This window comes from Phyllobates terribilis, unplaced genomic scaffold (assembly GCF_046119375.1).
Source record: "Phyllobates terribilis strain yellow unplaced genomic scaffold, ASM4611937v1 Scaffold_5__5_contigs__length_657084704, whole genome shotgun sequence".
Taxonomy (NCBI): domain Eukaryota; kingdom Metazoa; phylum Chordata; class Amphibia; order Anura; family Dendrobatidae; genus Phyllobates; species Phyllobates terribilis.
The window spans coordinates 654,646,989-654,661,363 of record NW_027362765.1 but is presented as its reverse complement, the minus strand read 5'-3'; the positions used below and the strand labels follow the sequence as shown (position 1 = coordinate 654,661,363).

Genomic DNA, 14,375 nt, shown 5'->3' with positions numbered 1-14,375 from the left:
AAGAACAACAACTGCTGCATCTAAAAAGGAAAAATCACAAATTAAATGGGACAATTTCTTTCCTGTTATGTCACACTTTCCTTCTGTGACACAATTAACGTCCCCAACAAAAATAGTGGGAGATTTCCCTGGAAGAAAAAAACTTAATTTTTCAAGAAGAGCAAGCCGCTCTTCCTTCCCTGTAGGGCAATATAAATTAATAATTCTGACCCGCCACCCTCTATAACTCAAAAATGCAATTAAACATCGGCCCACCTCCACCACAATATAACTATCAATAGAGATTTCTTTATTCCCAACTAATATCCCCACCCCATCATTTTTATTATGATTAGACCCTGACCAGATATGCTGTCCGTAAGGCCAGTCTTTGTCACAAGGAGCATCCTGAATCCCACACTCCTGAAGGCAAAAAACATCAGCACCTAAATGTTTCAGGTAGTCCAGAACAGTTGTTCTTCTGATTTTAGATCTGATCTGCCTTACATTTAGGGACACTACATCCCAACCAGATTGGCAAGACATTAATTAATGAAAAGAAATACATGACTCAATGTTGATCACACCATACTCATCCATTATCATCAGACTGGGAAAGCACCCCAAAGGTGTTGATGCTCTCAGGGATGCCAAGGTAAGGAGCATCAGGGGAGAAGACATCCTGCGGGTAAATGCGGTCACTTGCAGGACTGTCGCACCCTCCGCTGGCAGGTGAGTACTCTCGTCTGGGTTTTTTATTGGCCAGTTCAGGAGTATGATCATCATCAAAAGACCTCCCAGAAGTAAAGTCTCCTTGGCCACCATCCCTGGCCACCTCTTCGTCTGTAGCACCCCAGGACAATGCAGGGGTTCGAGCTAGAGACACATCCATGTCACCCTCACCACATATTTCGGACTGATGAGGGAGGTCCACATCCAACTCGGAGATCTCCATACCTGGCCCAGCAGGGGCCGGAGGGTCCAACAGGTTCTGGGCCTCACCCACCAGATCTTCAACCTCAGGGGGCTCCGTCTCAGCATTGATCTCTGCAGTAGTCACCTGTGGGGTAACAGCAGGGACAGTAGGCTTACCTTTGGTCACTTCGGAGAAGGACCTAGGCTTGACTTTAGCCTTACAATCCCGAATCACATGTCCTTCCTCCCCGCAGGCATCACATACTACCGGGTTGGAACAATCCTTCGCCAGATGACCGTACTTGTTGCACTTTCTACAGTTTGGCAATTGCTTGCAGAAATCCTGGATATGCCCGAACATGTTGCATCTCCTGCAGAACAATGGCGCCTCGGGAAAAAACAGATATCCAGAGTCTCTTCCAATTGTAAAGTTCAGGGGAGGATAGTGAATACCTCCAGGACCATGAGGGTCTATCCCAAACCTCACAAAGTATTTATACTTCCCAGTCCACAGCCCTTCTCCATTTAAGATTTTATGGGAGAATTGCACAAAAATGCAGTGTCTTCTCAGGAATGCAGTGATATCATCCCGGGAGATAAAGGGGTTGTGCATGAATATTACCACCGGGATATCCCCCTTAGAGTAGAGTACAGTGAAGATAAGTCCATCCAGCTGAGGGTGCTCTGAAAGGACTTGAAGAGTTTTGAAAAGGTTTTGGCAAGCCGCCATAGAAGAAAGCACCAAGACGTACCTATGCTCCCTTCTGAACTCCTGCAAACAGATGATCTCCGACTTCTGGATCTTCAGGATTTCATAGAAAATGGCGTTGACCAGGTATGACAACGAGAAATGGTCCTTCTTCTCCTCAGAGACCTCGATACGGAAAGCATTCTTGACCCGGGGATCCCCGGTCCCAGCAAAACGAAGCTTGACACCCATGGTCGCTTCAGGAATCGCCTTCTCGTTTCCTCCTCACTCTCCCCCTATAGCAGCATCCAGCTTAAGCCACCGAAGTGGCGATGCTGGAAGGCCGAGGGCTAGTACACAAGGAACCTCTTGTCCAAACACTAGGTCTGAGCCAAAAGGCCGAGAAGCGATAACCAGAATTGGTTTCAAACTACGGAGCCACCCAAGGATCCTGAAAAGTCCATTTGTGGAGATGAGCTCCTGGACTCCCGTTAAGAAGACATGTTGTCAACCTCTAGATCCCTTACATGCCTGCACTTTTCGGCTTGCTGCTGCTGCAATCCACGCGTTTTAGATCTGCATAACTCCACCTCTTTAAACACAGCACCTTCACCCCCTGCTGTTCCCACCCGCCTCAACACCGTTGGAAGGGAGGAGAACCAATTAAGGCGGGGGGTGGGGTGGAACGAGCAGCTGTCTACCCTTAGCAGGAGGGCTCCTGATTACATACCTCTCCTGCTGCTGCTGGCTGTCCAGCAGCAGACTGAAGGTGGCTGCTGCTGTGCACAGGTATATAAAGGCTCAGAGCCTATTATGACATGCGCAGCCAGCGTTCCATTGCCACATTCCATCTACTGCAGGCAGGATACCTGGCTGGCTGAATGTCGCTGAGAAGCTCACAGAGACCGCCATAAGCAACAGTTTAACAGAATGCCACAGACTAATCAACCAAACTTTTTGGGTTGGGTTCTCTTTTATAGTCTGCAGGCATTAAATGAAAGAAGTCAGTGTTCCAGCAGAAGGAGACAACGTTTCAGAAAAGGCATTGTAGCAAACCAAAAAAGAAATTTTAAGCGCAGCAGAGTAACCAGCGCACATACCTGTTAGCTCAGGTGAGTTTAAAAGGCTGCTGTTGATAACAAGGGCATTTGCTAAATAGATGGTGTGTGTGCAACAATATACTGAAAGGTCAATTATATTGTGCAGCTTATCTCACCACCTGTAGTTATTTAGGTGAAAGCTCCAAAATGCTTGCCTAATATGTCTGTTTATCCAAAAGGAAGTAAAAAGGGAGAGCTAGAAAGATAGCATTGCATCACATTACATGGCAATGCAATGCACAGTTGCTGAAGTTGAACCAAAATGAGCTTGTAATCTGGCTTCTGCAACTTTGAACATGAAAAATCCAATGAGGAGAAGAAAAGCAAAGCCAAAGAGTCCATCCCAAAATCCGACAAACAAGCAAAATGAACAAAAAACATTGAATTCAATTATTTCTGATTTTAGAAACTGCATTAAAGAAGGGGTGCATCGGTCCTGGAGATACTGCAATACCAGGTCAATGCGTGGAGTGGACAGAGCAAGCTCTTTTTCCATCTCCCTGTTCTAAAAATCCATTTAATATATGGTCCCCAGATAGGGGACGTATCAGATATTAAATTGATAAGAACAGATTTTTTTTTAATTTGGCTATCCCCTGCAGAGGGATAAAACCGTTTATTAAAATTTTAACAAATTACAAGCATAATTACACAAATACCAAACGTTAAAAGACAAATGAAATTTCCAAAACAAAAAAATACAAAGATTTTAAATAATTAGGTTCCATTGGTCAACAAGCCATTTTTTGGAAATATGTACATTCTTCTTTTTGTCAATTAAATAATAAGTATACATTTCACATAAACATAAACTTAAAACATCATTCACTGATAAAACATCTTGTTTAAAAATAGCAATGTTGCGCGCTTTCCAGAGAGATGACTTGGCGCAGTTCACTGTCTTCCAAGCCATTGTGTACTGGTCCATTGTGGGGCATTCCATAAGTCCGTATAGCACAGTTTTATATGTAAAGTCCTTGAGGTCTGCCACCCTTTCCAGTAGGGGGAGCAGTCTTCTCCAGAAATCCTTTGCAAAATTACATGTCCATAATAGATGTTCCACCGTTTCCTCGTCTTGGCATCCGGCTCTTGGGCAGATGGCAGACCTCACAAATCCTCTTCTGTATTGGAATGCCCGGCAAGGAAGACAGCGGTGCATGCAACTCCAAGCCAGATCTCTCTGTTCATTAAAAAGATAAAAAACGTTAATCATTTTCCAGATAGACATAGATTTGTCATCATCATATCTGTCAACATTACATATTTCCTCACTTTTACGTATTTCTTTAATTAGTTTCTTACTATTTCTTAATTCCTCTATTTTCTTAGTCCCTAAATTAAAATCGGACACTATTTTCCTTAAAATCTCATAATGCGTCGACAAATTAAAAGCATGGGGCACAGATATATTAACTTCATACCATCCAAACTTTCTCATAAAAAATCCTGTATTAAAACGCATAAAAAAGGACCAATAGTGATTCTTAAAAAGGGCATTAAAACAGTAAACGAACAGATGGATTAAAAGAAACCTATTAAAATCTGGAAAATCTTTACCACCTTTTACTTTTGATTTCATCACGATTTCTCTTTTCAGCTTTTCCATTTTTGAGTTCCAAAAGAAGGTAAAACAGGTTTTGGTTATCTTTTTTAAAACATTAACAGGCGGGGGGAAAACCATGCTAAGATACAATAAAAGAGGTAAAATCACCATCTTTAAAACCAATACTTTACCCTCCATTGTAAGTCTCCTCATGTTCCACATACATATTTTCGTATTTACTTTCTGTGTAACTGTTTCCCAACTATTATAACCATCATTATTTTCAGTGAATGATATACCTAAAATGGAAATGGATTCGGAGACATTAATTGGTACATCACGTAAAATCATCCCCCCAACACTTAAAATGTTACACTTATTAAAATTGATTTTAAAACCAGAAGCTAGGCAAAAGGATTGCAATTGATGGAGAGTGGCCGTAAGTGATGGTGCATCTGTACACAAGACCGCCACGTCATCCATGTAGCCTACAACCTTGGCCTCCAAACCACCGCTTCCAGGCAGAGGGACACCGCATATCTGTTTATTTTGGCGTATTGCACATAACATTGGTTCCAGTGCACAGATAAACAGTAGGGGGGACAGAGGGCATCCCTGTTTCACCCCTGACCGTAAAAATACCTCTTGTGTCTTAAAACCATTCACTAAAATCTTACTTGTACAATCCTTGTAAAATGCTTTAAGCGATAGTAAAAACCCTTCTGGTATGCCCATTTTCTCTAAAACTTTAAAAAGATAAAAGTGTGAGACACGGTCAAATGCTTTTTCAAAATCAATAGATAAAATCGCCATTTTCCCCTTTCTGTCTTTCACATCCTCAATACAGTCTTTCACTAAATTCAGATTGTCCCATATACTGCGCCCCGGCACCCCACACACTTGATTAGAATGAATAACTTTGCTGATGACTTCTTTTAGACGATTTGCACAAATTTTAGCCATTATTTTATAGTCACAATTTAAAAGTGTTATTGGTCTCCAGTTTTCTAATTTTGATTTATCGCCTTTTTTGTATAGGAGGGAGACTTCACCTTTCTTCCAGGAATTTAATAAAACCTTATTATTAAAAACCTCAGTAAACAAATAAAACAAATCATCTTTTAAAATATCATAAAAACATACATAAAATTCTATTGGGATGCCATCAGGACCAGGGACCTTTCCAGTTTTAAAACTTTTAATAGTTTTTAACACTTCTTGTTCCGTTAAAACTTGGGATAAAAACTCTTGGGATGCGGGATCTAAAACAGCTGTTAGTCCTTGCAGCGAATCATCCATTAATTTATTATCTATATTTTTTCCATTAAAAAGATTAGAAAAAAAACCCTCAACTTTACCCAGCATATTTTTTATATTATTCTCACCATCTATATGGTCAATTATCACTTTTTCTTTTTTATTTTTCCTAAAAAAATATCTGGAACACTTTTCATTTTCTTCTATATGTTGTACTCTAGAACGAAAAATTATCTCTTTTCCTTTTTGTTCTAGCCATTTTGAAATCTCTTCTTTTAAGTTTGAAATATCAACTTGTACATCTATCCCATTGTCTCTGAGCTTAAATAATGTTTGTAGGCGGGTATTTAAAATTCTATATTCTTCATATTTTTCTTTGGCTCTACATATACTCTTTTTAATAAAAAAGTCTTTTATTTTTACTTTCATTCTATCCCACCATACACTCATAGTCTCATTTGTTTTTTTCCCTTTTCTACATTTCCTATAAAACTCAATAAAATCTGATAAAATCTGCGCGTCGGTTAAAAGGGATACGTTCATTTTCCAGCTTTTCTTACCACATTTTTTGTTGTCATTTACTTTTATGGTAAAGGATAAAAGTTTATGGTCTGAAAATATATTAGTTAAAACTTCACATTTGGCAGGTATTGTTTTATCTGAACCAAAAATAAAATCAATCCTAGAGCTACAATTAGCATTGCTCCAAGTGAAACCGGCGTCCTCTGGGCTATCACTATGACACTCTTTATATATGTCTATCAATTTAGCATCTTTGACTATATCATGTAGCATACCTGAGGTTTTATCGTAGTTCCTGCTTACAGAGCTGGAGCGCCGGTTTTCACCTTTTAAAACACAATTAAAATCCCCTGCTAAGATAAAAGGTTCAGAGTTATTAATAAATAATGGTAAAAGATCAAGCATTTCGGCTCTTTCATTTTTCTCTGTTGATCCATAAAAATTTAAAAACTGCCATCTAATACCATCAATAAAAGCTTTCACTAATAAAATACGACCTGGTAAAATTTCCTGAATAAAATCAATTAAAACGTTCCCTTTAAAAAGTATGGCTACACCCGCTGATCCTGCAGCATTCGATCCGGACCAGACAGATGGCCCACACTTCCACTCATCTTTATATTTTTGATATGACATTTCATGTGGGATATTACATTCTTGCAGAAAAAATACAGATGCAGTAAAACACGTAAAAAAATTAAAAAGAGCAGTTCTTCTCGTGTTAGATTTTATGCCTCTCACGTTGAGGGAAATACCTTTGAGTTCAGCCATCATTAGAAAATGTAGAAATTTTACTTAGGTAACTAAGAGCAACGGATTTACCTGTCCGATGAACCTGATCAGACCACTGGGCTTGCGCCTCCCTCCTCATCTGATAGTATCGTCACGAGAGTCTCCGTGGAGGAGGAAAGATTACCACATTTATATAAACCCGACGCTACACTGGCATAGCTCGGAGGGCTGGCTGGCAGAACCCGCTGGGTCTCCATTGGCTGGCCATGCAGTTCCTCATCAGGTGGGTCTCCGAGGGGTTCCGCCGCCCCTGTTTGACCTGTAGAAGGTCGTCCTATAGGAGGAGGTTGCGCACAAGGCAGAGCCTCTGACTCTTCAGAGGCAGCAAGATCCCGGTCCCCACCTGTAGCAGCGGAGACCGAAACCCCTGAGGGTCCAGCGTCCACGTCCCCTTCTGGAGAAGTGTCCATCTGTTCACCTCCTGCTGCCTCCTCCGAACCACCCTTTTTCTTTTTCTTAGGACCCACCTTTATCCACTCAGCGCCCTCAGCACTAGGAGACCCAGACTGGGCATGGGCTTCTGTGTTGGCCTTTTGCCGGTCCCTTTTGACCTTACCAGTAGTGCCCTTCTGCTCCTTCTCAGCCCTCCTTTTGGACTCCCGCAGGTCCTGCAGCCAGGTTTTGGGATTTGGTATTTTACCTGTCATAGACTCTGGAGACACTTCACTATTTGGTACGCCCTTATTGTCTCCAGAGGCTCCAGGTTGTTGTTCCTCCTCCTGAGGGGTGGTCTGATCTTTTGGTCCTTGGTCGGACGTCTTGGACTTCCCATTTTGCTCATCTTCCCGAAATCTGTGAGGGCAAGAAAAATAAAAGTGACCTGGAGTCTGGCAAAAACTGCATTTCTTTTCCTTAGGGCATTCTTTTGTCTCATGTTCTTCACTAGCACAATTTCTACATGATACATGACAGTTTTCTTTTGAATGACCATAGCGCCCACAATTTCTGCAATATACTGGCATCCCAGAAAAGAAGAAATCCCCATTTGTTTGCCCAATTTTGAAACGGGCAGGGGGGAGCCGTATACCACCTGGTGTATTTGGATCTCTTGTACACTTCACAAGGAATTTCCACTTAGATGTCCATATGTTATATTCGTTTAATATCTTCCCAATACATTTAACACTTTTAAAATAAATTGCTAGAAATGACATTACTTCTGGAGCAGAAACAAAGGGCGAAAATATTTTTACAATAACCAGTCTTACCTCATCCAGGACGTGCTCAACAATTTGTATCCCTTTCAAAACAGGACTATTTTCAACTTTTTTTAACTTTTCTAGTACATCTCTAAAAATACCTTCTCCGGTGAATGTGATGTCATAGTCACCTCTTCTGGGATAATCCTGGATGGAGAGAATTTCATTACTTTGTACGCCAAGAAGGTTCCTGAGCACGTCCTGGACTACATACCCTAATTTCCTCATATCCGAGCCACCCGTCGTGAAGTGAACTCGGATAGAGTTTTTTAGCCTCGCATAAAGAGGCACGAGGTTAGGGTCAACCTCCATGGAAAAACGCAACAAGGTTGCAAATTGCAGCCGCTTGCAATCTGCGCTCCCAGTGTTCTTGCAGCGAAAAACACCTGGAAGCTGGGGGATCGCAACTCGTTACCCTGGGACTAAGCCCTCTCCCTAATAGCAGCAAGCAGGTTAAGTCCACCAAAGTGGACGATCCTGTCAGGCCAAGGAGAGGGGTACCCGAGTGCCCTTCAACCACAATCTCCTGCAATAAAGCACTTGATCGTAGCCAAAAGGCCGAGAAGCGATAACCAGAATTGGTTTCAAACTACGGAGCCACCCAAGGATCCTGAAAAGTCCATTTGTGGAGATGAGCTCCTGGACTCCCGTTAAGAAGACATGTTGTCAACCTCTAGATCCCTTACATGCCTGCACTTTTCGGCTTGCTGCTGCTGCAATCCACGCGTTTTAGATCTGCATAACTCCACCTCTTTAAACACAGCACCTTCACCCCCTGCTGTTCCCACCCGCCTCAACACCGTTGGAAGGGAGCAGAACCAATTAAGGCGGGGGGTGGGGTGGAACGAGCAGCTGTCTACCCTTAGCAGGAGGGCTCCTGATTACATACCTCTCCTGCTGCTGCTGCTGCTGGCTGTCCAGCAGCAGACTGAAGGTGGCTGCTGCTGTGCACAGGTATATAAAGGCTCAGAGCCTATTATGACACGCGCAGCCAGCGTTCCATTGCCACATTCCATCTACTGCAGGCAGGATACCTGGCTGGCTGAATGTCGCTGAGAAGCTCACAGAGACCGCCATAAGCAACAGTTTAACAGAATGCCACAGACTAATCAACCAAACTTTTTGGGTTGGGTTCTCTTTTATAGTCTGCAGGCATTAAATGAAAGAAGTCAGTGTTCCAGCAGAAGGAGACAACGTTTCAGAAAAGGCATTGTAGCAAACCAAAAAAGAAATTTTAAGCGCAGCAGAGTAACCAGCGCACATACCTGTTAGCTCAGGTGAGGTTAAAAGGCTGCTGTTGATAACAAGGGCATTTGCTAAATAGATGGTGTGTGTGCAACAATATACTGAAAGGTCAATTATATTGTGCAGCTTATCTCACCACCTGTAGTTATTTAGGTGAAAGCTCCAAAATGCTTGCCTAATATGTCTGTTTATCCAAAAGGAAGTAAAAAGGGAGAGCTAGAAAGATAGCATTGCATCACATTACATGGCAATGCAATGCACAGTTGCTGAAGTTGAACCAAAATGAGCTTGTAATCTGGCTTCTGCAACTTTGAACATGAAAAATCCAATGAGGAGAAGAAAAGCAAAGCCAAAGAGTCCATCCCAAAATCCGACAAACAAGCAAAATGAACAAAAAACATTGAATTCAATTCTTTCTGATTTTAGAAACTGCATTAAAGAAGGGGTGCACCGGTCCTGGAGATACTGCAATACCAGGTCAATGCGTGGAGTGGACAGAGCAAGCTCTTTTTCCATCTCCCTGTTCTAAAAATCCATTTAATATATGGTCCCCAGATAGGGGACGTATCAGATATTAAACTGATAAGAACAGATTTTTTATCGAAAGCCCGAATTCGTGTACAAAACCCGAGTGCGCTTAAAAAAGTGACAAGTGCCACAAAAAAAGTGCACTAGGATGCTGGTCTTCTTGAAACCCTCTCCAAAAGGAGAAGGGTCCCCCAAACCATTCCCCGTCCCTCCGAGCCAAAAGGCCACAGCGAGGAACAGGGACAAAAAGCCACCTCCAGCCGAAGCCAGAGGCGACCCAATCTTACCCCCAGCACCTGCCCGAGTTCTCACCCGAGCAAGGCACTGGGAGCCAAAGACTGTGCTCCCCTCCCGGAAGAGGGGAGCCAACAACGCTCTCCTCCCAAAAGAGGAGAGCCAGGGGGGTTCAGGGGGGAGCGGAACCTGATGGCCACACACTCCCCCCCTAGACCTGCCAAGAGAGGAACCCGTAAGGGAACCGCATCCCGACAAAATCCTAGTAGGACGTGACACACGTGAATAAGTGGACACACAGTGACAAAGAAATTAAATAAATAGTGAAGGTTTCACAGTATAATACTGCCCGGACCTTCGACCGGGAATTGAAAAATTCCCCATCCTAAGGCCAGAAGGCCCGGAATAAAGGTGTGTGCGAAGAAAGAAAATTTGAAGTGCTTGTGCAAATGTGCCATAAACTCAAGTGGGGTTCCCAATCCCCGTGAGTTAAGGCACCCCAGGGTCACCACTCCTGGGGCACTTCACACTTCGGGCTTTCGATCTTCCCCGGCCCAATGGCGTCGATCCTGGGGGGCCATGCTTTCCACCAGATGACTATATTAGCCACCTGGCGTACTAACAAGCGCCTAAACCCCAGTGTGCATAATGTATCAATCTACTAGGGCGGCCAACATCCAAAACCGCCTTTTCGAAAGATACTACACTTGATCTTAGCCAAAAGGCCGAGAAGCGATAACCAGAATTGGTTTCAAACTACGGAGCCACCCAAGGATCCTGAAAAGTCCATTTGTGGAAATGAGCTCCTGGACTCCCGTTAAGAAGACATGTTGTCAACCTCTAGATCCCTTACATGCCTGCACTTTTCGGCTTGCTGCTGCTGCAATCCACGCGTTTTAGATCTGCATAACTCCACCTCTTTAAACACAGCACCTTCACCCCCTGCTGTTCCCACCCGCCTCAACACCGTTGGAAGGGAGGAGAACCAATTAAGGCGGGGGGTGGGGTGGAACGAGCAGCTGTCTACCCTTAGCAGGAGGGCTCCTGATTACATACCTCTCCTGCTGCTGCTGCTGCTGGCTGTCCAGCAGCAGACTGAAGGTGGCTGCTGCTGTGCACAGGTATATAAAGGCTCAGAGCCTATTATGACACGCGCAGCCAGCGTTCCATTGCCACATTCCATCTACTGCAGGCAGGATACCTGGCTGGCTGAATGTCGCTGAGAAGCTCACAGAGACCGCCATAAGCAACAGTTTAACAGAATGCCACAGACTAATCAACCAAACTTTTTGGGTTGGGTTCTCTTTTATAGTCTGCAGGCATTAAATGAAAGAAGTCAGTGTTCCAGCAGAAGGAGACAACGTTTCAGAAAAGGCATTGTAGCAAACCAAAAAAGAAATTTTAAGCGCAGCATAGTAACCAGCGCACATACCTGTTAGCTCAGGTGAGTTTAAAAGGCTGCTGTTGATAACAAGGGCATTTGCTAAATAGATGGTGTGTGTGCAACAATATACTGAAAGGTCAATTATATTGTGCAGCTTATCTCACCACCTGTAGTTATTTAGGTGAAAGCTCCAAAATGCTTGCCTAATATGTCTGTTTATCCAAAAGGAAGTAAAAAGGGAGAGCTAGAAAGATAGCATTGCATCACATTACATGGCAATGCAATGCACAGTTGCTGAAGTTGAACCAAAATGAGCTTGTAATCTGGCTTCTGCAACTTTGAACATGAAAAATCCAATGAGGAGAAGAAAAGCAAAGCCAAAGAGTCCATCCCAAAATCCGACAAACAAGCAAAATGAACAAAAAACATTGAATTCAATTCTTTCTGATTTTAGAAACTGCATTAAAGAAGGGGTGCACCGGTCCTGGAGATACTGCAATACCAGGTCAATGCGTGGAGTGGACAGAGCAAGCTCTTTTTCCATCTCCCTGTTCTAAAAATCCATTTAATATATGGTCCCCAGATAGGGGACGTATCAGATATTAAACTGATAAGAACAGATACTACACTTGATCTTAGCCAAAAGGCCGAGAAGCGATAACCAGAATTGGTTTCAAACTACGGAGCCACCCAAGGATCCTGAAAAGTCCATTTGTGGAGATGAGCTCCTGGACTCCCGTTAAGAAGACATGTTGTCAACCTCTAGATCCCTTACATGCCTGCACTTTTCGGCTTGCTGCTGCTGCAATCCACGCGTTTTAGATCTGCATAACTCAACCTCTTTAAACACAGCACCTTCACCCCCTGCTGTTCCCACCCGCCTCAACACCGTTGGAAGGGAGGAGAACCAATTAAGGCGGGGGGTGGGGTGGAACGAGCAGCTGTCTACCCTTAGCAGGAGGGCTCCTGATTACATACCTCTCCTGCTGCTGCTGCTGCTGGCTGTCCAGCAGCAGACTGAAGGTGGCTGCTGCTGTGCACAGGTATATAAAGGCTCAGAGCCTATTATGACATGCGCAGCCAGCGTTCCATTGCCACATTCCATCTACTGCAGGCAGGATACCTGGCTGGCTGAATGTCGCTGAGAAGCTCACAGAGACCGCCATAAGCAACAGTTTAACAGAATGCCACAGACTAATCAACCAAACTTTTTGGGTTGGGTTCTCTTTTATAGTCTGCAGGCATTAAATGAAAGAAGTCAGTGTTCCAGCAGAAGGAGACAACGTTTCAGAAAAGGCATTGTAGCAAACCAAAAAAGAAATTTTAAGCGCAGCAGAGTAACCAGCGCACATACCTGTTAGCTCAGGTGAGTTTAAAAGACTGCTGTTGATAACAAGGGCATTTGCTAAATAGATGGTGTGTGTGCAACAATATACTGAAAGGTCAATTATATTGTGCAGCTTATCTCACCACCTGTAGTTATTTAGGTGAAAGCTCCAAAATGCTTGCCTAATATGTCTGTTTATCCAAAAGGAAGTAAAAAGGGAGAGCTAGAAAGATAGCATTGCATCACATTACATGGCAATGCAATGCACAGTTGCTGAAGTTGAACCAAAATGAGCTTGTAATCTGGCTTCTGCAACTTTGAACATGAAAAATCCAATGAGGAGAAGAAAAGCAAAGCCAAAGAGTCCATCCCAAAATCCGACAAACAAGCAAAATGAACAAAAAACATTGAATTCAATTCTTTCTGATTTTAGAAACTGCATTAAAGAAGGGGTGCACCGGTCCTGGAGATACTGCAATACCAGGTCAATGCGTGGAGTGGACAGAGCAAGCTCTTTTTCCATCTCCCTGTTCTAAAAATCCATTTAATATATGGTCCCCAGATAGGGGACGTATCAGATATTAAACTGATAAGAACAGATTTTTTGATTGAAGCTGCATCCAAGGCACTGAAAATGTGACCGAAGTCACACCAAAACAGCGCACGAGGCGAGGATTCATGTGGACCCTTCCCGGAGGAGAGGGTCCCCAATAAACCATCCCCATCCCTCCGAGCCAGAAGGCCACAGCGAGGGTCAGGGATCTCCGATGCTCTCCCTAGCCGAAGCCGGAGAAGAGCCGTTTTCGTACTCCCAGCTTCCATCTAGGCTGCCACCCTAGTGGAGCTGGAGTCTGTGTTGGTTTCTCAGCCCAAAGCTGACCGGACCTCCGACCGGGTTTATAAAAATTCCCCTTCCTAGCCCGGAGGCCAGGAATAGGGGGGGTTGCTCAGAAAGTATGATTGGCAAAGGTGCGGCGTGCTACGAAGCCAAGTCTTTCTGGGGTTCCCAGTCCCAGTAAGCTTGGACTCTCACCAGGGCGCCTACTCCTGGGGCACATTGCTCCAAAGCCCTCACACTTACCCAGCCTAGTCACTTCGATCCTGGAGGGCCATGTTTTCCATCAGATAACTCTATGAGCCACCTGGCGTACTAACAAGTGCACCAAACCAGTGTGTAATATGCATCAATTTACTAGGGCAGCCCAAGGACAAAACTGCCTTTTCAAAAGATACTACACTTGATCTTAGCCAAAAGGCCGAGAAGCGATAACCAGAATTGGTTTCAAACTACGGAGCCACCCAAGGATCCTGAAAAGTCCATTTGTGGAGATGAGCTCCTGGACTCCCGTTAAGAAGACATGTTGTCAACCTCTAGATCCCTTACATGCCTGCACTTTTCGGCTTGCTGCTGCTGCAATCCACGCGTTTTAGATCTGCATAACTCCACCTCTTTAAACACAGCACCTTCACCCCCTGCTGTTCCCACCCGCCTCAACACCGTTGGAAGGGAGGAGAACCAATTAAGGCGGGGGGTGGGGTGGAACGAGCAGCTGTCTACCCTTAGCAGGAGGGCTCCTGATTACATACCTCTCCTGCTGCTGCTGCTGCTGGCTGTCCAGCAGCAGACTGAAGGTGGCTGCTGCTGTGCACAGGTATATAAAG

At 44.0% G+C, this 14,375-nt stretch overlaps 3 non-coding genes and 3 pseudogenes across 3 annotated transcripts; all 6 read right to left on the bottom strand.

Moving 5' to 3' along the window:
• Positions 1-3,102: 3,102 nt before the first annotated feature.
• On the bottom strand, positions 3,103-3,290 carry LOC141150758 (U2 spliceosomal RNA). Its single transcript, XR_012246878.1, has one exon. It is a non-coding gene; the product is annotated as a U2 spliceosomal RNA (small nuclear RNA).
• A 6,390-nt stretch (positions 3,291-9,680) lies between these two features.
• Positions 9,681-9,858, bottom strand: LOC141150341 (U2 spliceosomal RNA; annotated as a pseudogene).
• Positions 9,859-10,647: 789 nt separating this feature from the next.
• LOC141151268 (U2 spliceosomal RNA) lies at positions 10,648-10,739 on the bottom strand (annotated as a pseudogene).
• A 1,115-nt stretch (positions 10,740-11,854) lies between these two features.
• Positions 11,855-12,045, bottom strand: LOC141148986 (U2 spliceosomal RNA). The gene has a single exon (XR_012245301.1). It is a non-coding gene; the product is annotated as a U2 spliceosomal RNA (small nuclear RNA).
• A 1,115-nt stretch (positions 12,046-13,160) lies between these two features.
• LOC141150203 (U2 spliceosomal RNA) lies at positions 13,161-13,342 on the bottom strand. The gene has a single exon (XR_012246468.1). It is a non-coding gene; the product is annotated as a U2 spliceosomal RNA (small nuclear RNA).
• Positions 13,343-13,865: 523 nt separating this feature from the next.
• On the bottom strand, positions 13,866-13,981 carry LOC141151117 (U2 spliceosomal RNA; annotated as a pseudogene).
• Between the last annotated feature and the right edge of the window lie 394 nt (positions 13,982-14,375).